The 26,073-nt window shown below is 42.6% G+C and overlaps 1 protein-coding gene across 12 annotated transcripts in view; it reads left to right on the forward strand.

The window, feature by feature from the left end:
* Positions 1-26,073, forward strand: part of LOC106582844 (band 4.1-like protein 1) — a 102,437-nt gene that overhangs the window by 24,337 nt on the left and 52,027 nt on the right. The window contains exon 1 of one of the 12 annotated variants that reach the window (XM_014166348.2): positions 14,135-14,231. The exons of the other annotated variants lie outside the window; for them this stretch is intronic. The gene's annotated coding sequence lies outside the window, so the exon portion shown is untranslated. Of the gene's footprint in view, positions 1-14,134; positions 14,232-26,073 lie in introns of those variants that run through there. 12 annotated transcript variants of the gene reach the window in all.

Genomic DNA, 26,073 nt, shown 5'->3' on the forward strand with positions numbered 1-26,073 from the left:
CAACGGGAGGGCACCACCCAGTCCAAGCTCGTCTCTGTCCTGGCACCCCAATGGTGGAACCAGCTTCCCCCTGAAGCTAGGATACCAGAGTCCCTGCCCATCTTCTGAAAACATCTGAACCCCTACCTCTTCAAACAGTATCTTAAATAATCCTCCTCACTTCGACCCCCCCCCCCCCCCAAATAAATAAAAATAAATATAAAGAACACTTAACCAGCACTTGCACTTGATTTCCCCCCCCTACGTTATTGAGGAAAAATGTTCTTTCTATGCCTGTGATATGTGGTTGTCCCACCTAGCAATCTTAAGATGAATGCACTAACTGTAAGTCACTCTGGATAAGAGTGTCTGGTAAATGACTAAAGTGTAAATACCAGAGCTAAGCTGTGAGAATTTCTCTAGCAGTCAGGAACTTAACATTTTAGCAGATGCTCTTATCCAGAGCGACTTACAGTAGTGAGTCCATACATTTTCATTTGTAACAGTCCCCTGTGGGAATCAACCCAGAACCCTGGCACTGCAGGTGCCATGCTCAACCAACTGCGCCATACAGGACCCTGTGGCAAGCCATCAGATACAGAGACAGGCATCCACAGTGCCATAATAACAATGTCATGAGAGTATCCACCAGCCTCAATGCAATTAACTGCGTTGAGGAGACCCACTTTCCTTCTCCCATATAGATTTCACACAGCCCTAGTGAATACTACCCCTCTGTGTCAGCTCAGCTGAAGGCTGTTCAGGGTGAAGCTGTACTTTGGTAGAAATCCCCATAGACTGAAGATGATGAGTCACCATTTATAGTTTGGATGGAAATGATCCGCCGATTATGTTCAATATAAACTACATGCATAAACTACATGCATATACATGCGTAAACTACATGCATCTACATCAATCTGACTCCAATATTATGTGAATCAATGCAACAGGCACTTTACGCCTCTGTAGGAGTCTAGTCAAGCTAGCGAGCCTCACATCACCACTTAGTATGAGTATAATGAACATGTCTAACTTGCACCGTTACGCAATTATTAAGAGACCAGATACAAATAGCTAATCCTGGCGACCAATGTTCTAGCAGTAATGTATTGAGGCAAACAGATCAGAGATGTCATGGTGGTACCCGAGCATGTGTAGTATATAGTGTAAATAAGAACTACCAATATACCTACTAAATACTCTGTAAAATGAGGAATACATGTACTCAATTCAGCTAATATAATTTATTAGTCACAAAAGAATTAACACTCAAACACTTAGTGTACATGATACATTACAGAGTACTCAGAGTAAATGACGATCGACTAAATAAGATGTAACGTGCTAACATGTGTCTTCAATTCAGAATAATCTCTAAGAGAAAAAACAAAGTGTGTTATATACGCAGGAGCTTGGCAACAAGTTCTCAAAGTATGAACAAATTCACTCTTCTGTTAACCATGGCTCCCGAAGGGCGCAGCGGTCTAGGGAACTGCGTCTCGGTGCCAGAGTTGTCACTACAGACCCTGGTTCAATTCCAGGCTGTATGATTCAACCAGCTGTGATTGGGAGTCCGCACAGTAGGGTGATAGGGTGGCGCACAATTGGCTCAGGGTTGTCCAGGGTAGGCTGTCGTTGTAAATAAGAATTTGTTCTTAGCTGACTTGCCTAGTTAAATAAAATAAAAAATTCAAGCAGGAGCTTGCCCCCAACCTGAATTAACATTTCTTTGCACTTTGCTAGTAAAAAAATAACCATGAAAACACACCCAGATTATAATCTAATCAACTCAATTTAAATGATAGGAGCATACCCCTGTGTCGCTCCTCTTTGAACTGTCCTCCATCCAATGAACAAAATATGTTCCCATGTAACAATTATCAATAGTACTTACAGTGCAATGAAACATATCATAATTCATAGCTCTTTATGAACTATTGAAACAATCCAAACATGACAATTGAATTCACATAGTAACATTCATTTAGTCTATTTCACGTTTTAATACAGGCCTTGGCAATTATTTTCCATGGAGGGCCACATTAGAGTATATTTTTGCCATCACGGGCCAGAATCATATTGCAGGATTATACGTCAGGTGTATGACTGTGTTGACAGATATATCTACTGTAAATCACATCCAGATATGCTACCTATTTTACTTTTATAACATGCACAGAAATAAACCACATCCATGTTCTTCTTTTGGTAGGTATTTTCATTATTAAACATGCAATGAACTACACGGATGGAAAAGTACACTGCATTCAGCACCAAGGACAGAACTCAATCAGTGTGAGGAGTGAAGTCTCTGATGGGCATTGATTAGAGCAGTGAAGTCAGGTATAGTTTCTGACGTTGCTATGCGCAGGATTGCTGAGAGGTGAGAGTCAGTACGAGATGATCTGTGCATTGACTTGTTATATTTCATCACTGAAAATGTCTGTTCACATACATAGGTTGACCCAAACAGTACAAACATCTTCTGAGCATGACTCCTAATCTTTGGAAAGTTTTGTTCATCGAAGAGATGCATAGAACCTCGTCAGTGACATTGTTTTGAATAGTTCTCCAATCACTGCATCAGACTGAAGATCGATAAGCTGAAGTTGCAGGTCAGTGGGAGCGTTATCCACATTGAAGGTGAAGGGAGAGGAAACCAACAGCATGTCATTTTCCAACACTTTGAAATCCTCAAAACGAGGAGAAAACTCACAGTTCAAAGCACGAGGCAGTGATGTATACTTCTCCAGCCGGTCATCAGGGAACAGACTAGTAGTGTTGGAAGGTGGGTGAGATTGTTGGCTTCTACTTGGCAGGTCAGGAGGAGTAATTTTCCCTTGAAGGCTTTGACAAGGCTGTACATCTGATGTGCAAAAAGGCCCTTCCCTTGTAGTTTTGAATTCAGTTCATTCATGAGAGCCATGATGTCCACGGTGAAGGCAAAATCAGCCAACCATTCTTTATCTTGCAGCTGAGGGAAATCCACATATTTTCCTTTCATTTGCAAAAACTCAGCAATCTCCGACTTCAGGTCCCACACCATTTTTAAGCACCTTCCTCAAACTCAGCCATCTCACGTTTGTGTGGTAAGGGAGATCTGCATGACCCAACTGTCTCTTCCAACAGTGAGACAAACTGCCTGTGGTTTAAAGATTTTGCTCTTATGAAGTTTACCACTTTAGTGACTGTATCCACAACATGGCTCATTTTCAGAGCACATTTACAGAGCACGTCCTGATGAATAATGCAATGCAGGAAAATATGTTTTTATCTGGGCTCAGCTCAACTACTTGATCTTGTATCCTTTTCAAAAAGCCAACGTTTTTTCCTGTCAAGTTTGGGTACCCATCAGTGGTCACACTGGATACCTTTTCAAAACTCATTCCCAGCTTTGCCACACACTCATTAACCTCCTCCAGTCAATCTTTCCCTGTGGTTGTGCTCTTCATTGACTGCACTGACGCAAACTCCTCTGTAATTTCAAAGTCTGTGGTTATGCCTCGTAAGAATATCAACAACGGCACTGTGTCACGTGCATCACTGCTCTCATCCAGGGCCAAGGAGAAATAAGTGAAATCTTTTACCTTGTCTTTCAACTGTTGTTCCATATTCTCTGCGATGTCCTCAACACGCCGTGTTACTGATCGTCTTGATAGGGAAACATTTTCAAACAGCTCTTTCTTGTCGGGGCAAAGTATTGCTGCAGAGTCAATTAAACATTCTTTAATGAATTCGCCCTCAGCGAATAGCTTGCTATAGCTAGCTCTCCCAATTCCGTCATTTGCTGAATGCAGTTTTGTGAAAAGTCCTTGCTGCTTTTGCAACAGATAAAGCAACTCTTTTGATGCACTTGTCCTCTGCTCAGAAGACATATTCCTATATTTCTCTGCATGCTTCGTCTGGAAGTGTCGGGACAAGTTGTAGTCTTTCAAGACAGTGATGCTCTCTTTGCACACTAAGCACACAGCTTTCCCTGATACCTCAATAAAGAAATATTTTGATGTCCACTCTTGCTGGAACACCCTACATTCATTGTCCACTTTCCTTTTCTTTGAAATCTTTGAAAAACTCATTTTTGCACAATTTCGAGCTAGCTACTATTTGTAACTGTGATGTGTGTCAGTCACTGTCTCTCCTTGTGCAGTTGTTATTTATACGTGCCTTCAAAATAGATAAATAATAAATGTCCCACAAGCAGTGGGCATTAAATCATTACACAAAGGCAAGTATTAATTTGAATAACAAATACATTTTTCAAAGCTTTACTATCGCAAATTCTTTTATCTGAGCATGATTCCATGAGCCGTATTGAATCAGGTCGCGAACCGCAAATGGCCCCCGGGCCGGCCTTTGCCCAGGCCTGTTTTAATCTGTCTTCACAACTCCAACAGTGTCTGTGCTCCCAGGGTACTGTGGAAACCTCCCTCCTGGAGAAAGCCCCAGATAAGGTGTGTTTGACCTCTGTGATAGCCCACAAATGGTCAACCATCCAAAGAATGTCATAAACCGTGATTGAGACATCCCGCTGTTCTCCCACGCCAACTAGTTGCCGGGCGCGAGTATCACCTTCTCATTCTTCCACTACAAAGCTCACAAGGTCTCATCAAACACAGAGCAGAGGTTATGCTGGGCCTGAGGCGAGATCTGGCGGTGGACAACATACAAAAGCTTTGGAAATGCTTTACCACAGAAGTGTAGCCTTCAGTGTGAGTACAATAGCAGGCAATGCCTGGCTGGTAACAGATCTGTATGTGCTTGAGCCAACTGCTTTGTCATGTAGTGTTATGACATGCTTGTAGGCACTGTAATTCACATGATAGAGCAGAGGGGTAGGCTAAAGCGCAATCTACTGCCAGAATGATTGCCAATGATGGACAGAGACAGAGAGAAATACTAAGCGCTGTAAAGAGATTTGTTAAATTCTTCTGTCTCAGGGCCATTTCCCTCACTAGCCTCTTTGTCTCTGAGCCTAGTGGAGTAGCTCCCTGGATGTAAGCATGCCTGTTAGCTGTGAAATACAAAGACTTGATCCAGCATGAGTCCTCAGAAACGTCCATGGCTTTCCATGCTACATCACTATACTAGGGGTGTGCCGACCTGACTATAGTCGTACTTCAAATCAAAGCAAAATGTATATGTAACATGGGCCGAATACAACAGGTGTAGACCTTACAGTGAAATGCTTACTTACAAGCCCTTAACCAACAATGCAGTTTTAAGAAAAATACCTAAAAAAAGAAATTAAGTAACAAATTATTAAAGAGCAGCAGTAAAATAACAATTGTGAGGCTATATATAGGGGTACCTGTACAGAGTCAATGTGTAGTGGCACTGGTTAGTCAAGGTAATTGAGGTAATATATTCATGTGGGTAGAGTTATTAAAGTGATTTATGCATAGATAATAACAGTGTAAAAGAGGGGAGGGGGCAATGGAAGTAGTCTGAGTAGCCATTTGATTAGATGTTCAGTAGTCTTATGGCTTGGGGATAGAAGCTGTTTAGAAGCCTCTTGGACCTAGACTTGGTGCTCCAGTACCGCTTGCCATGTGGTAGCAGAGAGAACAGTCTATGACTAGGGTGGTTGGAGTCTTTGACAATTTTTAGAGCCTTCCTCTGACACCGCCTGGTCCTGAATGGCAGGAAGCTTGGCCCCAGTGTTGTGCTGGGCCGTATGCGCTACCCTCTGTAGTGCCTTGCGGTCGGAGGCCGAGCAGTTGCCATACCAGGCAGTGATGCAACCATGGTAAAGCTGTTGAACCTTTTGAGGATCTGAGGACCCATGCCAAATCTTTTCAGTCTCCTGAGGGGGAATAGGTTTTGTCATGCTCTCTTCACAACTGTCTTGGTGTGCTTGGGCCATGTTAGTTTGTTGGTGATGTGGACACCAAGCAACTTGAAGCTCTCAATCTGCTCCACTACAGCCCCGTCGATGAGAATGGGGGCGTGCTCGGTCCTCCTTTTCCTGTAGTTCACAATCATCTCCTTAGTCTTGATCACGTTGAGGGAGAGGTTGTTGTCCTGGCACCATATGGCCAGGTCTCTGACCTCCTCCCTATATGCTGTCTCGTCGTTGTTGATCAGGCCTACCGCTGTTGTATCATCGGCAAACTTAATGATGGTGTTGGAGTCGTGCCTGGCCGTGCTGTCATGAGTGAACAGGGAGTACAGGACGGAACGAGCACACACCCCTGAGGGGCCCCCGTATTAAGGATCAGCGTGGCGGATGTGTTGTTACCTACCCTTACCACCTGGGGGCAGCCTGTCAGGAAGTCCAGGATCCAGTTGCAGAGGGAGGTGTTTAGTACCAGGGTCCTTAGCTTAGTGATGAGCTTTGAAGGCGCTATGGTGTTGAATGCTGAGCTGTAGTCAATGAATAGCATTCTCACATAGGTGTTCCCTTTGTCCAGGTGGGAAAGGGCAGTGTGGAGTGCAATAGAGATTGCATCATCTGTGGATCTGTTGGGGCATTATGCAAATTGGAGTGGGTCTAAGATTTCTGGGATAATGTTGTTGTGAGCCATGACCAGACTTTCAAAGCACTTCATGGCTACAGACATGAGTGATATGGGTCGGTAGTAATTTATTTAACTAGGCAAGTCAGTCAAGAACAAATTCTTTACAATGACGGCCTACCAAAAGGCATCCTGCGGGGATGGGGGCTGGGATTAAAAATATAGGACAAAACACACATCACGACAAGAGACCACACAACACCACATAAAAAGACCTAAGACGACAACATAGCATGGCAGCAACACATTACAACACAGCATGGTAGCAACATGACAACACCATGGTAGAAACACAAAATGGTAGCAGCACAAAACACGGTACAAACATTGTTGGGAACAAAGGGCAAGAAGGTAGAGACAACAATACATCACTCAAAGCAGCCACAACTGCCAGTAAGAGTGTCCATGATTGAGTGTTTGAATGAAGAGATGGAGATAAAACGGTCCAGTTTGAGTGTTTGTTGCATCTCGTTCCAGTCGCTAGCTGCAGCGAACTGAACAGACGAGTGACCCAGAGATGTGTGTGCTTTGGGGACATTTAACAGAATGTGACTGGCAGAACGGGTGTTGTATGTCTCAGATAGGGGGAGTCAGGCCTAAGAAAGTTTAATAAATAAGCAACAACCAGTGGGTCTTGCAACGGGTATACCGAGATGACCAGTTTATTCAGGCAGGTTATCTTAGTGTGCTTGGGCACAGAGTGGTCTGCTTGAAACATGCTTGTATTAAGACTCTGACAGGGAGAGGTTGAAAATGTCAGTGATTACACTTGCCAGTTGGTCAGTGCATGCTCGGAGTACACGTCCTTGTAATCCGTCTGGCCCTGCGGCCTTGTGAATGTTGACCTGTTTAAAGGTCTTACTCACATCAGCTGCGGCGAGCGTGATCACACAGTCGTCCAGAACAACTGGTGCTCTCATGAATGTTTCAGTGTTACTTGCCTCGAAGCGAGCATAGAAGTAATTTAGCTCGTCTGGTAGGCTCGTGTCACTGGGCAGCTCTCAGCTGTGCTTCCCTTTGTAGTCTGTAATAGTTTGCCAGCCCCTGCCACATCCGACAAGCGTCGGAGCCGGTGTAGTACGATTCGATCTTAGTCCTGTATTGATGCTTTGCCTGTTTGATGGTTCGTCGGAGGGCATAGCGGGTTTTCTTATAAGCTTCCGGGTTACTGTGGGGACAACGTCATCGATGAAGCCAGTGACTGATATGGTGTACTCCTCAATGCCATCGGATATGTAACCATAATTGGCAGTTGATAGTCGGATCGGATGATACTCGTGATCGGAAAACACAGAAGTGTTTTAATATGCCTAAATAGATTTTGCACGTCTATAGACCAAACAAGATTCAGATTAGGAGCAGCACGGAGGGTGTGTGTGTGTGTCTGTGTCCTCAATTTGCAGCACGCAGTTTGCTGTCACTCAGTCAGAATCAACGTTTCATCTTTTCTCCCTACCCTCGCCCTGCTTGTTAGATACTATGCACTTTGAGAGCTTACGCAAACGTCTAACCCATTTGGTTGACAATAGTAGCAGGCAGAAGGCAGCATCAAGAAATGATCAGACCGAAACATGCAAGGAGAAGTGGTTGGGTGAAATTGAAGCAAAGCGAGCGGACCAATCAGAGCAGCATGATCAACGTACAGCCCACCCTTCTCTTTACAGACAGGCAAACTAGCCAGTTGAGCTATTTAGAACACGTAGCAATTTGCATTTGATTGAAAGATGTGCGCTGGCACCCAAAATAAAAACAATTCCGATCGCGGATTATAATAAAAAATACCACGCTGCACTTTGGTCCGCTCCTTTCGACAACCGTGACATCCACAGATGAAACAATAACAAAACGTTTGCCCCGCCTCTGTTTTGGTAAAAAGCTGAGGGATGGGCCTGGAGAAATGTAACCACTCTCAGGTTAATAGACAGAGCTATGGATGCAAGGACTGACTATCCATGATATCAAAATTATTGTTTTAACCATGCTATGAGGCTATACAGGGTTTGTTTGCATTCACAATGTTTACAAACATTAGAGAAAAAGAAGCTGATATTTTGAGTTTTCATGGAGTGTGACAGTTGAACTAAGCTCATGAGGCATTTATAAGTTATATTCTTCAAGATCCATTGTCTGTTGAAGAATATAACTTATAAATGCCTCATGAGCTTAGTTCAACTGTGAGAACCCAAAAAATATGCATGTTATAATCTATAAATCCAGAAATGGATGTACCAACTACAGATTGCCCCTTTAAGTCTATCAAAAGTGTTTGAGTTTGAGCATCTGTCCATTAGGCCTGTGTTTAAAAAAAATGTATCAGCATGAATTAGACTGAGCAATAAAAGCCCCACTTTTATTCCATAGGCTGGAATCTGCACTGTGCAGCTGTTGCAAGATTGCATTTTTCACTGGCTGTCCACTGGTTTCAAAAACAATGTTTGATAGGCAGTTTAAACTTCTTGAATTCAACCATTATTGGGTTCAAATACACATTTAGATTTGTGAACAGCCATCCACAACAACCACACAACATAAGGTGCAAATAGCTAAAGGAGAGAGCAGCAGTGTTATAGCCCACAGAAGCCTATTCCTGCTCTTTCCCCGCGATCCATCAAACACATTTGGTGTCATTATAGTGGTCTCTGACTTCTAGTCAGACTCGCTCAGGTGGAACAAACTTAATCTTGTGCCTTTTTTTCATTGCTGATTTAAATGTCATTGAGAAAACAGAAGTGTCAAAGATTTTTTCCAGCAAACATCCTTTCTTAATTTAAAAGTAATCCACAAAGTAATCACCTAGTTTTTTAAAAGTATCTAATCTGATTACAATATTTTTACTGGTAACGTAACGGATTACAGTTACCGTTTTACATGTAATCTGTTACTTCCCAACCTTGCATACAGTACAATATGACTTCAATTTAACACATCCTTAAAGCTGAATTAGTCCATTTAATTTAAATACAATTTTCAATGAACACGTCCACCTATAATCTGTGAGTCAAGGACAGGATGTAGGTGTATGTGTGTGGCTCCTTCCCTCCGACTTGTTTCTGTGGCAGAGTGACCTTGTGTCATAAACGCTTGATTCCACTCACAGATTGCAGAGCAGATGTCACATAGTGCCTGGGGCTGCAGAGATTGGTTAACCAGGTTCCTTCAGGAGTTAGAGAAGGGTGAGAGGAGTGGAAGACAGTTTGTGGAAGTGAGAGATGGATGAAACAAACAGTGTGGTGTGGCAAATCTCATCTAGGAGAAAAAATACAGTCAGTAAGCATTTATCTGGATGTGTTTCAATCAATGATCCCCAGGTCTGAGTTAATAAACTTTGTTTCTGGTGGAACTGAGCGTTTGCTTATCTGTTATGTCTCATTGGATTCAGCTGCTTCTCCCTGAGGTATCACTTCTACACCCTGTGGGAATGGTGACACAGATGTACAGTACCAGTCAAAAGTTTGGACACCTACTCAATTAAGGGTTTTTCTTTATTTTTACAAATATCTACATTGAAGAATAATAGTGAAGACATCAAAACTATGAAATAACACATATGGAATCATGTAGTAACCAAAAAGAGTTAAATAAATCGAAATATATTTTAGATTCTTCAAAGTAGCCACCCTTTGCCTTGACAGCTTTGCACACTCTTGACGTTCTCTCAACCAGCTTCACCTGGAATGCTTTCCATCAGTCTTGAAGGAGTTCCCACAATAACTGAGCACTTGTTGGCTGCTTTTCCTTCACTCTGCGGTCCAACTCATCCCAAACCATCTCAATTTTGTTGAGGTCGGGTGATTGTGGAGGCCAGGTCATCTGATGCAGCACTCCATCACTCTCCTTCTTGGTCAAATAGCCCTAACACAGCCTGGAGGTGTGTTGGGTCATTGTTCTGTTGAAAAACAAATGATAGTCCAACTAAGCGCAAACCAGATGGGATGGTGTATCGCTGAAGAATGTTGTAGCCATGCTGGGTAAGCGTGCCTTGAATTCTAAATAAATCATCAAACAGTGTCACCAGCAAAGCACCCCCACACCATCACACCTCCTCCTCAATGCTTCATGGTGGGAACCACACATGCGGAGATCATCCATTTACCTACTCTGCGTCTCACAAAGACACAGTGAGTCAAAAATCTCAAATTTGGACTCATCAGACCAAAGGACAGATTTCCACCGGTCTAATCTCCATTGCTTGTGTTTCTTGGCCAAAACAAGTCTCTTCTTCTTATTGATGTCCTTTAGTAGTGGTTTCTTTGCATCAATTTGACCATGAAGGCCTGATTCACGCAGTCTCCTCTGAACAGTTGATGTTGATGTGTCTGTTACTTGACCTCTGTGAAGCATTTACTTGGACTGCAATATCTGAGGCAGGTAACTCTAATGAACTTATCCTCTGCAGTAGATGTAACTCTGGGTCTTCCTTTCCTGTCGCGGTCGTCATGAGAGCAAGTTTCATCATAGCGCTTGATGGTTTTTGCGACTGCACTTGAAGAAACTTTCCAAGTTCTTGAAATGTTCTGTATTGACTGACCTTCATGTCTTAAAGTAATGATGGACTGTCGTTTCTCTTTGATTATTTGAGCTTTTCTTGCCATAATAGGGACTTGGTCTTTTACCAAATAGGGCTATCTTCTGTATACCACCCCTACCTTGTCACAACACAACTGATTGGCTTAAATGCATTAAGATGGAAAGAAATTGCACAAATTAACTTTTAACAAGGCACACCTGTTAATTAAATGCATTCCAGGCGACTACCTCATGAAGCTGGTTGAGAGAATGCCAAGAGTGTGCAAAGCGGTCATCAAGGCAAAGGGTGGCTACAAAGTGTGGCTACTAAATAAAATATATTTTGATTTGTTTAACACTTTTTTGGTTACTACACGATTCCATATGTGTTATTTCACAGTTTTGATGTCTTCACTATTATTCTACAATTTAGAAAATGGCAAAAATAAAGAGAAACCCTTGAATGAGTAGATGTGTCAACTTTTGACTGGTACTGTATGTCTATAACATATGTCTGATCTTGTTCGGTCATGTGTGTGAATGATTCCTTATGGTGATATAGGTCCCAGAGCGCAGAGATGATTCATCTTTAACCCTACTTTACTTTCAAAGAGATTTGAGCAGCACATGATCATTACAATGTCACCCCAAAGAGCTTCACTGTTATTATTTGCGGTGGGGTGATGTGGTGCAGCTGCAGAGATGTGCCTCTGCTTTATCGGCTGCTTGCTGTAATGGAGCCGTCAACAGATAGCTAACTGCTTATTATTCCAGTCCTATCAGATCAGAAAGGGCCTCAAGCTTAAGCAGCAGCACCATACCTACTTCCACCCATGCCCAGTGTCTCTGTCCTCATCACACCCACCACAGAGAAGCAGCATCTGCAAAACATGCAGAGTATTAGAATGACTCTCACAGGGTTGGAGTGGACTCTTCTAATAAATCAGTTGTGTACTCAGTGAATGTGAGTCTGAGATCTGGGGACACATCCATCCATCCAGTATCACCGAGTTTTTATTTGGTCCAGTGGACAGGTTGGTTCCTTCCTCAGCCCAGAGACCAGCTCCTTCCCGCTGTACTGCAGACTTTGTACCGTCCGTATGCAGCCCCCCCCACAAAGATGCCCATATGGCATGGCCCTGTGCCACCCTCGGCCTGCCTGAGCAGTGAGCAGTAGGGCACCTGCTCCAAAAGGGCTGTGTGTGGTGTTCCTTTGTTTGTTTGTGTGCGTGTGTGTGTGTGTGTGTGTGTGTGTGTGTGTGTGTGTGTGTGTGTGTGTGTGTGTGTGTGTGTGTGTGTGTCTGTAGCTGATTACTGCTTCAGGCTCTGTTGTCATAGTATTTGAGGGATCATTTCCTGGTCATAGCTTAATCTTGTGATTTGATGCAAGAATTGTTGAGCACTATCTCCCATGCCATAGTCTCCTGCCTCCTCTCGTCTCTTCTTCTCCTTTCCTCCCCTCCTCACCATGCTCTGGTTATGTCAGCCAGCGTGAAGTTCCTCACCCACAGTACCCTGCAGTATTTTTCATACTGGTGGAAGAATGGCTGTAGATGGGCATATCAGATACATTCTATAATTTTGGTAACTGGTATCAGGGAATGTCATGAGGAACCTTTCCAAAATATACAGTGCACTCTGTAATTATTGGGACAGTGAAGCATTTTTTCTTCTTTTGGCTATATACTCCAAAAGTTTGGATTTGAAGTCCAACAATGACTATCAGATTAAAGTGCAGACTGTCAACTTTAATTTCAGGGTATTTTCATACATACCGTTTAGAAATTACAGCACACTTTGGAGATAAGCACCCCATTTTAGGTTAGCAAAAGTATTTGGGACAAATTCACTTGTGTATTTAAAAAGTGATGTATTTGGTACCATATTTATAGCACGCAATGACTACATCAAGCTTGTGACTACAAATTTGTTGGATGCATTTGCTGTTTGTTTTGGTTGTGTTTCAGATTCTTTTGTGCCCAATAGAAATGAATGTTAAATAATGTATTGTGTCATTTTGGAGTCACTTTTATTGTAAATGAACACTTCTACATTAATGTGGATACAACCATGATTACGGATAATCCTGTAGGCATCATGAACAATGCCGAGTGAGACAGACAAAAATTGGGGGACTATGTACAAAAAGTACTTTAATTTCTAAACGATTTAAAGCTGTCAGTCTGCACTTTAAGCTCATAGTTGTTGTTTGATTTCAAATCCAAACTTTTGGAGTATAAATGCTTCACTTCCCAATAATTATGGAGGGCACTGTATTTGGAGTGTGTTGCCTGCCCTTACTACACAAAAACTATTTGTGCACTAGTGACTATGTAGGGATTGTGTAGTGAATGTGTAGTTTAGGCTCTACTCAACATTCACAAGTAGAGTTTTATAGTGTTTAGTAGGAAAACCGTAGTGTTTCAAGGTGTAATCAGGTAGAGATTTTTTATACTTGATGTCGGTAGTAAATAAGTAGTCAACACTACAGCCAGACTACACTAGCTTTTCACAACAGCAGAAGAGGTCAAAACAGGAAGTAGAGGTTGTTAGCTAGCTACTGTTTTTGATTCATTCAGGCTGTATCACATCCGGCCATGATTAGGAGTCCCATATGGCGGCGCACAATTGGCCCAGTGTCGTCCAGGTTTTTGCCGGGGTAAGCCGTCATTGTAAATAAGAATTTGACAATCCTGACTGTAATTATCTTCCATCCATCATCATCCTGTCTTTATTAGCCCTTATGCTGGCCCATCTGAAAGTTTAACTTTCCTTTAAGGTTTATGAATACTTTCATGTCGTTGTTTAACCATTTATATACGTTTTTATCACATCAAAAAGATTGCTAGCTAAAGTGGTGTTAGCCGTTAGCCATTTTCATAGAGATGTATTGAGTTTAGCCTAGCTCTTTGCTAGCCCCATTGAAATGTAGCTATGTACCCTCTGTTTTCGTCATGCTAGCTAATAAGCATGTGTGTTTTTATGCAAATGTATGTTCATATATACTTACCCATTCTACTTACCTATTTTGACCTGTTGCCAAGGAGGCCCTTGACATAAGAAGACTGGAGGCCATTGTTGGTAAGAGTAACAGTTGATTGTCTCTTGTCCTTGGCTTTATTTTCTAAAAGGTCACGTGGTGGAGAAATGTGGCTGCAACAAAAAAGAAGATCTGAAGGTTAAGTCAAAGTTGAATGAAGACGAGGCCTTAAATGGATTTACAAAAGTGTAAATATGTATTTTAATTAAAAAAAAAGGCAATTATGTTTGTATAAGCTTATTACTTGTTAGATGATATAACTGAAGTTTGAAACTTGAGGAAATAACATGTGCACTAGTCTAGTAGTGACACAGTAGTAAAACGAGATGTCAATAGTGATTTTGAATAGACAAGCATTAGTAAATGTTTTCAATAGTAATTCAAAAGGGTTTTTGTAGGAAATAATAAAGGACAACACTACACACACAGATGGCAATAGTAATTCAATAGGAATTGAGTAGGCATACAGCAATAATGTGTAGGCATTGTCATAATTCAATACTGAACGTGTAGGAATTGTGTAGGTTTTAAGTAGTTATATAGTAATCATTTAAGGGAGAATTATGTAATGATTTGAGTAGGAAATATGTAGTGTTCACCAGTAGTGAAACACCCCAATTCATTACTACATAAATCACCACTGGTTTACTACACATCTCAAAAGCAATCAAGTAGTAAAACCAGTAGGTTTTGTGTAAATCTTGTGTAGTAGTGATGAGTAGTAATCTAAAATATTTTTTTCACGAGGGTGCTCTCCGTGGGTGTTCAATGCAATGCTGTGGCTGTATTGAAACACACACACACACACACACACACACACACACACACACACACACACACACACACACACACACACACACACACACACACACACACACACACACACACACACACACACACACACACACACACACACACACTCAGCACCACTGTCCTGCTGTTGCTTTGTCTGTATTCTGGATGACTCTTTGTGTTGCTGTGGCCAGCTAGAAAGAGCTCTAGGCCAGCAACATCCACTGAACCAGCAACCCATTTATCCTGTCCTTCTGTGAGCTCTCTATTACTCCACACAGAGCATAGGAAATGCAGCTCGCCCACTCCAGGTTTCTGCTAGACGGTGTGGTGTGACAGCAGGCCATGGTGTACTGGCAGGAGCCAGCTGCCTCTGGGCAGCAGAAGGATGCCACTCAGTTTGTGCCTAGATGGCACTCCTATACCAACCGTCCCAACGGACCCATGTGTCTGCACTGCACATTTCCTATTCAGAGCATACTGCACTGTCATTCTGAGGGGCACCAATGCAAATGTGTACGCATTAACTGTGGCACAAGGTGATTGATTTGCGGTGTTGAAGGCGGTGTTCTGCAAAAAGTTATATTACTGTCATAGAAAATCATCAGATACTTTAATATCTTTATCAGAAACTATTTATTTAGTTAATGCCTCCCCTTACAAACAACCATGATCAGTAGAATTGTTGTCTACATAAAAGTAATATTACTAAAACGAAGTCAGGTGAATAACACTGTCCTCTCTAATTTCGTTTCATATGATAAGGCTGTGTTGCTATGATTAATGATGCCAACACTACATTGATCAAATTCGCATTAGGGAAAAGTGCCATTGTCTGCCCCAGCACCATTGTTACTGTTTTGTTGATGAAAACGGAGGAGAGAAGCTTTCGGAAGCGTAGTAAAGAAATGTGCAGTGCATATTCTGCTGTCCTATTGCATGTGCAATGATGTCCGACCGAAAAAAAAAAAACACGAGTTTGTTGTTAGCAGTAACTTTTTTGTTGTAACATCCCAAATGGCAGTTTCACTAATTAAGGATTCCAGCTTTAACTAAATTCCCCAGCCTTCTCTGATGTTTGAGCCGATATGCTCTAGGGTTCTCCAGCAATCCCACAACAACTCCTGTGTATCGCCCCTGATCCGTCTTGATCCCCTGAGATAAATACAGTAAAAACACGTTGCTATAACTTAAGCCGGCCAGTGAGGCTTCTGACACCCACCATTTTCAGCTTGATTTAGGCTCCCACTACATCTTCTAGGGGTGAAAGGAAATTGGAAAAGCCGTCTTGGTGACCACATGTCACCAGCAGCGGCAGCAGCTCTGGTATGAGAGATAGCTTCTCTAGTCTAAACGGTGCTACGCCCTTCCCACTACTGGAACGTGTTAGCACTCATTCTCTTTTGACTATCATACAGTGTTATACCCAACATGAACAGCTACTCCTAGGCACACATCATTAGCTTTCTCAAGGACATGGATTATGCAATATATTAGCATAGAAACTAATATATTGTAGGCAGTAGGACCATCATTTCCAGCAGGTTTGGGGTCAATTAAGGTAAATAAATCACAGTTAAAAGGTCATTTCTGTCACCCCCTTCTGGGACAATTGTGCACCGCCCTACAGGACTCCAAATCATGGCCAGTTGTGATACAGCCTGGAATCGAACCAGGGTCTGTAGTGACACCTCTGGCACTGAGATGCAGTGCCTTAGACTGCTGTGCCACTCGGGAGCCCACGTGAACTGGAAAGGAAATGAATGGTTCCTTTTGTTTCAGTGTTGCAGTAGGTAATTTGAAATTGTTGACTAAGATGGTATGTCAGCTTGATAGACAGGCAGCCTAACTGCCAAATGTCATTCCTGTTTGTCTTGTAGAGTGGTTGGTAAAGTGGCTTCAGCTCATTTAATTACAATGTTATCTAGATATGTAAGTACTACACAAGAAGACTGGGAGGCACTTTAACTAACCATGTTGTCTAAACTGCCCCAACCTGTATGTTCTTTATCAGCACTTATCGGACACAGGAAATTGCTTCATGTACAGTTGAAGTCGGAAGTTTACATAAACCTTAGCCAAATACATTTAAACTCAGTTATTCACAATTCCTGACATTTAATCCTAGTAAAAATTCCCTGTCTTAGGTCAGTTAGGATCACCACTTTATTTAAAGAATGTGAAATGTCAGAATAATAGTAGAGAGAATGATTTATTTCAGCTTTTATTTCTTTCATCACATTCCCAGTGAGTCAGAAGTTTACATACACTCAATTAGTATTTGGTAGCATTGCCTTTAAATTGTTTAATTTGTTTAATTTGGGTCAAACGTTTCACGTAGCCTTCCACAAGTTTCCCACAAAAAATGTTGGGTGCATTTTGGCCCATTCCTCCTGACAGAGCTGGTGTAACTGAGTCAGGTTTGTAGGCGTCCTTGCTCGCACACACATTTTCAGTTCTGCCCACAAATCTTCTATGGGATTGAGGTCAGGGCTTTGTGATGGCCACTCCAATACCTTGACTTTGTTGTCCTTAAGCCATTTGGCCACAACTTTGGAAGTATGCTTGGGGTCATTGTCCATTTGGAAGACCCTTTTGCGACCAAGCTTTAGCTTCCTGACTGATGTCTTGAGATGTTGCTTCAATATATCCACATAATTGTCCTGCCTCATGATGCCATCTATTTTGTGAAAAGCACCAGTCCCTCCTGCAGCAAAGCACCCCCACAACATGATGCTACCACCCCCGTGCTTCACGGTTGGGATGGTGTTCTTCGGCTTGCAAGCCTCCCCCTTTTCCCTCCAAACATAACGATGGTCATTATGGCTAAACAATTCTATTTTTGTTTCATCAGACCAGAGGACATTTCTCCAAAAAGTACGATCTTTGTCCCCATGTGCAGTTGCAAACCGTAGTCTGGCTTTTTTATGGTGGTTTTGGCGCAGTGGCTTCTTCCTTGCGGAGTGGCCTTTCAGGTTATCTCGATATAGGACTCGTTTTACTGTGGATATAGATACTTTTGTACCTGTTTCCTCCAGCATCTTCACAAGGTCCTTTGCTGTTATTCTGGGATTGATTTGCACTTTTCGCAACAAAGTACGTTCATCTCTAGGAGACAGAACGCGTGAGGTCTTGGCTGATTTCTTTAGATTTTCCCATGATGTCAAGCAAAGAGGTTTGAAGGTAGGCCTTGAAGGTAGGCCTGAGTTTGAAGGTAGGCCTTGAAATACATCCACAGGTACACCTCCAATTGACTCAAATTATGTCAATTAGCCTATCAGAAGCTTCTAAACCCATAACATAATTTTCTGGAATTTTCCAAGCTGTTTAAAGGCACAGTCAACTGAGTGTATGTAAACTTCTGACCCACTGGAATTGTGATACAGTGAATTATACGTGAAATAATCTGTCTGTAAACAATTGTTGGAAAAATTACTTGTGTCATGCACAAAGTAGATGTCTTAATCGACTTGCCAAAACTATAGTTTGTTAACATGAAATTTGTGTAGTGGTTGAAAAATGAGTTTTAATGACTCCAACCTAAGTGTATGTAAACTTCTGACTTCAACTGTAGATGATAGCTGTAGGGCAGAGAATGGACTGTAGGATTTTTGGGAAGTGCACCCGTACTGACAGTCTCATTAATGGTCCTCTGTACCTCAGTTGGTAGAGCTAGGTGCTTGCAAAGCCAAGATAGTGGGTTAGATTCCCAGGACCAACCGTACATAAAAGCGTCTGCTAAATGGCATATGTTATTTATATTATTATTAGCTGGGGCGTTATAGAGGCAATGGGCCAGGCAGAATCTGACAATAATGTTGGTTATGAGTGCAACTCAGTTGTGTCCTGCTCGTAACGACAACCAGTTTCTGGTTGAGTTGATGTCATTTCAACCAGGTTTGTCCCTGGGCTGTTATTGTATTTTTGTTAAAGGATATTGTGAGCTAGACAAAATATATTGAATGAGGTGAGGAAAACTGATTCCTTGCCAAAAAATTGTTAAGGCATTGAAGTGGAAGAGAACAGAGAAGGGACTCATTTAATTAATGTGACCATATTTTTTTAAAAAAGAGCAAATGTCAGCACTTCTATTCATTATTCTCAGTGCTAATTTAAAGTAGCACTTTTTAAAGCGGAACTTAAAGGAACAGTCTCTACAAATATCCATAGTTGGACTAGATTTGAGTTCATGATAATCATCTCTTAATAGCCTGGATTTGAATAATGATAATACATTTTGGGGAAATAAAGATAACATACTGTGTACTAAATTATTAAAGGTTCAATTAGACTAGCAGGGCACGGAAGACAGAAAGCACACGGGCCACAACATTAAAGATGCCAACACATTGTGCTTGTTATTGTAAGGCTCTGGGTGTAGTGGGTGCGAAGTCAGGTGCAGGAAGCAGAGAGTACAGGGTAGTGCTTTATCTGCACACACAGCGAACATAAGCCACCCCACGAAACTACAGGGCGCACACAAAACAAATGCCCCAAACACTGGGGACTGAAACAGTCCGGAGAAAACCCACGACCGAAAACACGTCAGACACAAGCGTGCACAGTAGCAACACACAAACAATCCCGCACACAGAGCAGGCGGGCCTACTGGCTAAAATAACCTGACTAATCAGCCCAACACAAAACAGGTGAAACCAATAAACAGAAAGGGGGAAAAAAGGGAATCAGTGGCAGCTAGTAGGCCGCTGACGACGATCGCCAAGCACCACCCGAGCAGGAAAGGGGAGCTACCTTCGGTAGGAGTCGTGACAGTTATTGCATGTCTTTACTAGGATTACACCTATACAGTATTTTAGTATCTTACTGTTCCATACAGTGCTGTGTGTAGAGATGCTAGCAAGCCCTCTCTTGTCATCATGTGTTTATGCTCTGTTCTCCTCCTAGCCCTCAGGCCTCATGGTGCCTGTTCATTGGTTCATGTGCTCCCACACCCACTGCCCTTTCTTTTCACCTCAGGGGCCTAACACACCTGCCACAATATGCCAGTAAAGAGGAACGCATGTACGTAGCATGAACCTAGACACCTAACCCACCTGCCAACAGTACAATACTGTATGCCAGTAAAATGAACTGTACTAAATACTTATAATGCTCTGACATCCAGTACACAATGAGAAACAAGGAGGGGAACCTATACCAAAGGGAGAGGAACAAAGCGCCAAACTGTTGTTTTTCATCACCCCTGCTGCTGAATGGAGACAGATACTGTACAACATAGTCCATATATATATACTGAACAAAAATATAAACGCAACATGCAACAATTTCAAAGATTTGACTGAGTTACTGTTCATATAAGGAAATCAGTCAATATAAATCAATTCATTAGGCCCTAATCTATGGACTGGGAATACAGAAATGCATCTGTTGGTGACAGATACTTTTGTATATATAGTGTATGTGGACACCCCTTCAAATGAGTAGATTTGGCTTTTTCAGCCACACCCGTTGCTGACAGGTGTATAATCTCAAGCACAACGCTATGCATTCTCCATAGACAAACATTGGCATTAGAATAGCCTTACTGAAGAGGTCAGTGACTTTCAACATGGCACTGTCATATGATGCCAGCTTTCCAACAAGTCAGTTTGACAAATTTCTGCCCTGCTAGAGCTGCCCCAGTAAGTGCTGTTATTGTGAAGTGGAAACATCTAGGAGCAACAACGGCTCAGCCGCAAAGTGGTAGGCCACATAAGCTCAAAGAACGGGACCGCCAAGTGCTGAAGAGTGTAGAGCTTAAAAAACGTTTGTCCTTGGTTGCAACACTCACTACCGAGTTCCAAACTTCCTCTGGAAGCAACGTCAGCGCAAGGACTGTTCGTCAGAAGCTTAATGAAATGGGTTTCCATGGTCAAGCAGCCACCCACAAACCTAAGATCACCATGCGCAATGCCAAGCATCAGCTGGAGTGGTGTAAAGCTCTCCGCCATTGGACTCTGGAGCAGTGGAAACACGTTTGCTGGAGTGATGAATCACGCTTCACCATCTGGCAGACCGACGGACGAATCTGGTTTTGGTGGATGCCAGGAGAACGCTACCTGCCCGAATGCATAGTGCTAGCTATAAAGTTTGGTGGAGGAGGAATAATGGTCTGGGGCTGTTTTTCATGGTTCGGGCTAGGCCCCTTAGTTCCAGTAAAGGGAAACCTTTACGCTATAGCATACAATGACATTCTAGACAATTCTGTGTTTGGGGAATGCCCTTTCCTGTTTCTGCATGACAATGGTCCCATGCACATAGCGACGTCCATACAGAAATGGTTTGTTGAGATGGTGTGGAAGAACTTGACTGGCCAGCACAGAGCCCTGACCTCAACCCATGCGAACACTTTTGGGATGAATGGAATGCAGACTGCGAGCCAGGCATAATCGGCCAACGTCAGTGCCCGACCTCACTAATGCGCTTGTGGCTGAATGGAAGCAAGTCCCTGCAGCAATGTTCCAACACCTAGTGGAAAGCCTTCCCAGAAGAGTGGAGGCTGTTATAGCAGCAAAGGGGGGGACCAACTCCATACTAATGCTCATGATTTTGGAATGCGATGTTTGACGAGCAGGTGTTGGATTGGCTCTGCCCTGCTGTCTGTCTTCTGTCCCTGGTGTTTCTGGCAGGTAGGAATGTGTTGTTATGGACAGCTCTGCAGAAGTAGTAGTAATCACTGTAGTTCTCCCTCCGTAGTGAGGAGGAGCTGAGGCCACATCACCCACGGCCAGGCCCCTGTCAGCAGCCATCAGCAGGAGCAGTAGCAGGAAGTGTGTACTGATGAGAGGTCACAGAGGGTTTTGTCTGGAAGGGATACAGCTTTTGTCCAAATTTACTTTTCGTGGCAGGTTAGGAGAACTTGCCCAGCAGGTTAGGAAAATGTAATTAAAAAGGTTAGGAGAAAGGTTAGGGTTAGATAAAATGCAAAAAATATATATAATTTTAACGTCAATTTGACAAAATCTATATCCCATCTAGACTGTCACAGAGCTGTAAGAGTTGGAATGTGCTCAGGGGCAGGGGAACAGGGAACTCAGAACACACGATAGCAACTTGTATTTATCTCAGACATCCAGCGCTTGGCGTTTTGGAAAAGTTCTTACGGCAGTGTTTGAGTGCATTCCATTAGTGTTGAAATGGGTCTGTCAGAATACAATAGTATTGTGTGGGTCAGAGTGATGCTAGTAACATTACATGTCCACAGACACACTTTACACTTTGTGAGTGACACGGAGTTAACTCTTCACACCGAAACACTATATAGTACACTGGGTCTGACGTCATGAGGGAGAGAGAGGAGATGAAAGATGTCACTAGCTGAGGCTATACAGTTTTTTCAAAAAGTCACTATGAATGTGGTTATGCCTCTAAATCAAGTCATGGTACTGTGTGTGTGTGTGTGTGTGTCTGTGGTTGGTTGAATGTGAGCTGGCATCAGGTGATGTGATGGGTTGCCAGGCAGCTCTAGTCTGGCTGTGTGTGTGTGAGAGAGTACGTACTCTGACTCTGAGAGAACCTGACACCTGGCATGGGAGGTCTCTCTCTGTCCTGTACCATCACATCACATGCACACTGCAGGCACTATGTAGTACAGTAGCTGGAGAATAGCGTGTCATCCTTTCGAGATATACCTCCAGTCTCTCATAAGCAGTGAGGCTTTTGTCTTCTGCTCTGCCTCTGTGATACAATTACTCTGTGCTATGGCTATCCATGTCTCTCTTCTCTCGCCTCTTTTCAACATGCCGATATTGGTTTTTCAATATCGAAGCACCTCACTTGATTGCAATGAATCGACGTTCAAATGGCAGAGCAGGCAAGCTAGCTACCAACCAAAGTTCTTGCGTGTGCTAACGAGAGAATTAAGGTGGCGGTAGTTCACGTGGGAGAGATTACCATTCATTCCTAAACCACACAGAACAGAGGAGGAAATCACTCTGCATGCAGTCCTCCTCTACACCATGTAGTTACACCATGTAGTTACACCATGTAGTTACAGCATGTAGTTACAGCATGTAGTTACAGCATGTAGTTACAGCATGTAGTTACACCATGGAAATGGTCAACAGGGATTATTCACTAACTACCACTGAGCAGAATAGATTTGCAATGAGATTTGAGGGGAGGATTAGACTGCCACTGGTATTGTAAAAAGCCCTCCCACTGCAGATGAATGTGTTTTGGCAGGTTCTCACTTGGTCAAAACAGAGATGAAAGTGTGAAGCAGGTTATCAGTGCCAGCGAATGACTCCCACCGGTCGGTCCTCAGAGGAAGGGATATACTGTGTGTTGCTGGGCCCAGATCCTGGTGTCAGCCTGGTGTCTAGACACAGCAGATTGTTGATCCCCCTGGTTAGGGAGCTGTGTGGTCCTGACTGCAGCACAGAGCAGAATAACACTAACGCTTGGCATTCCTTTCTGTTATAATCCCTCTTTCCCCTGCCTATCGTTTAAGTCAATCATCTCCCTTTTTCCTGATTTCTTATTTTCCTGCTCCCTGCCTCTTCCGCTGGCCTCCCGTCATTCTTTCTTCCTCCATCTCTTCTTTCTCTTCAACAGATAGCGTTGTCACATATGCTGATTGGTAGGAGGGAAAAAAAACGTCTGAACTGTTACTATGGCAACTGAGTCTCTGAACTAAGCCAGTCCTCTTCTGCACACACATGCTCTCTCTCTCCGTTCTCTCACTTAGATTAAAGCTGTCAGAGAGAGAGAGAGAGAGAGAGAGAGAGAGAGAGAGAGAGACTCTTTGTAATGAATAATTACAAGATACTGTACATCAATTAATTCAAGAGGTGCACTTTTAGTTGTTACCCTAGCACTGCACAGCTGATTCAAATATTCAACTAACCATCAGGCTTTGATCATTTGAATCAGCTGTGTAGTGTTAGGGCAAAAACCAAAACAACCCCCCTTTGGGTTCCAGAGGACCAAGTTTGGGAAACGCTGGCCTACATACAGTATGGTATAGGAACACACGTCAGTCTGCTGCTTTTAGGGGACAATGAACAGGCGTTCTCCTCTGCAGCGGTCCTGGTGCTGCATTTGTCCAGGCCAGGGACATACAGGGCTGTTATAACTAATGAGGTTGAACAGGAAATGAATGTGCACCAATGTGTTCCGAGGGATCCTCCACTTCCCTCTGTGACATCAGTCTGCGTTAATTTGGTAATTAATCTGAATCCATAAATAGATCTCCAGATAGGAGACCCAATTAGAACCTGAGGAATGAGTTGGTTCTGGATGACAATGTGTTGGCTATGTGCGTGTGTAAAAAAAAAAATCTATTTTTATATATATATATATATATATATATATATATATATATATATATATATATATATATATATATATATATATATATATATATCATATATACATATACACACACACACACAAAAGTGAAGGCGCTCCGAATACCCCCCAAAATAACCCCCCCACCCCTATTTGTTCTCTGAGCCCTCCTTATCCCTCCCACATACCCACCATCTCCACCCTGGCTTAGCCTACGACAAACGTTCAACAGGTACTGGTAGGGGCAGGTAGACAGGACAGGACCGGACAGGTATCACATTTTATTGGTCACATACACATGTTTTGCAGATGTAACGGCGGGTGTAGCGAAATGCTTGTGCTTCTAGATACAACAGTGCAGTAATATCAAACAATACACACATCTAAGTAAAGGAATGGAATTAAGAATATATAAATATATGGACGAGCAATGTCAAAGCGGCATAGACTAAGATACAGTAGAATAGGATAGAATACAGTATATACATATGAGTAATGCAAAATATGTAAACATTATTAAAGTGACTAGACAGGACAGGACTGAGCAGGTAGACTGGACACAATTTAATAACAAATTCGACATTTGTCTTTGGGAAGAGTAACCGTCTTGCAGTATATTTGGTAAAAGATTGTTGTAGGGGTTGAATCTTGTTTGGTCATGTCAACCTGATTAGATACAGATAAAAAACATACAGTTGAAATCAGAAGTTTACATACACCTTAGCCAAATACATTTAAACTCAGTTTTTCACAATACCTGACATTTAATCCTAGTAAAAATTCCCTGTCTTAGGTCAGTTAGGATCACCACTTTATTTAAAAAATGTGAAATGTCAGAATAATACTAGAGAGAGTGATTTATTTCAGCTTTCATTTCTTTCATCACATTCCCAGTGGGTCAGAAGTTTACATACACTCAATTAGTATTTGGTAGCATTGCCTTTAAATTGTTTTACTTGGGTCAAATGTTTCGGGTTGCCTTCCACAAGCTTCCCACAATAAGGTGGGTGAATTTTGGCCCATTCCTCCAGACAGAGCTGGTGTAACTAAGTCGGGTTTGTAGGCCTCCTTGCTCGCACACGCTTTTTCAGTTCTGCCCACAAATTTTCTACAGGATTGAGGTCTTTGTGATGGCCACTCCAACACCTTGACTTGGTTGTGCTTAAGCCATTTTGCCACAACTTTGGAAGTATGCTTGGGGTCATTGTCCATTTGGAATACCCATTTGCGACCAAGCTTTAACTTCCTGACTGATGTCTTGAGATGTTGCTTCAATATATCCACATCATTTTCCTGCCTCATGATGCCATCTATTTTGTGAAGTGCACCAGTCCCTTCTGCAGCAAAGCACCACCACAACATGATGCTACCTCCCCCGTGCTTCATGGTTGGGATGGTGTTCTTCAGCTTGCAAGCCTCCCCCTTTTTCCTCCAAACATAACGATGGTCATTATAGCCAAACAGTTCTATTTTTGTTTCATCCGAACAGAGGACATTTCTCCAAAAAGTACGATCTTTGTCCCCATGTGCAGTTGCAAACCGTAGTCTGGCTTTTTATGGTGGTTTTGTAGCAATGGCTTCTTCCTTGCTGAGCGGCCTTTCAGGTTATGTCAATATAGGACTCGTTTTACTATGGATATAGATACTTTTGTACCCGTTTCCTCCAGCATCTTCACAAGGTCCTTTGCTGTTGTTCTGGGATTGATTTGCACTAGAAGACAGAACGTGTCTCCTTCCTGAGCGGTATGACGGCAGCGTGGTCCCATGGTGTTTATACTTGCGTATTATTGTTTGTACAGATGAACTTGGTACCTTCAGGCGTTTGGAAACACGTTTAAATGTTTTACTCACGTTGGCTGCAGTGAAGGAGAGCCTGCAGGTTTTGGTAGCGGGCCATGTCAGTGGCACTGTATTGTCCTCAAAGTGAGCAAAGAAGTTGTTTAGTTT

This window comes from Salmo salar, chromosome ssa22 (genome assembly GCF_905237065.1).
Source record: "Salmo salar chromosome ssa22, Ssal_v3.1, whole genome shotgun sequence".
NCBI lineage: Eukaryota > Metazoa > Chordata > Actinopteri > Salmoniformes > Salmonidae > Salmo > Salmo salar.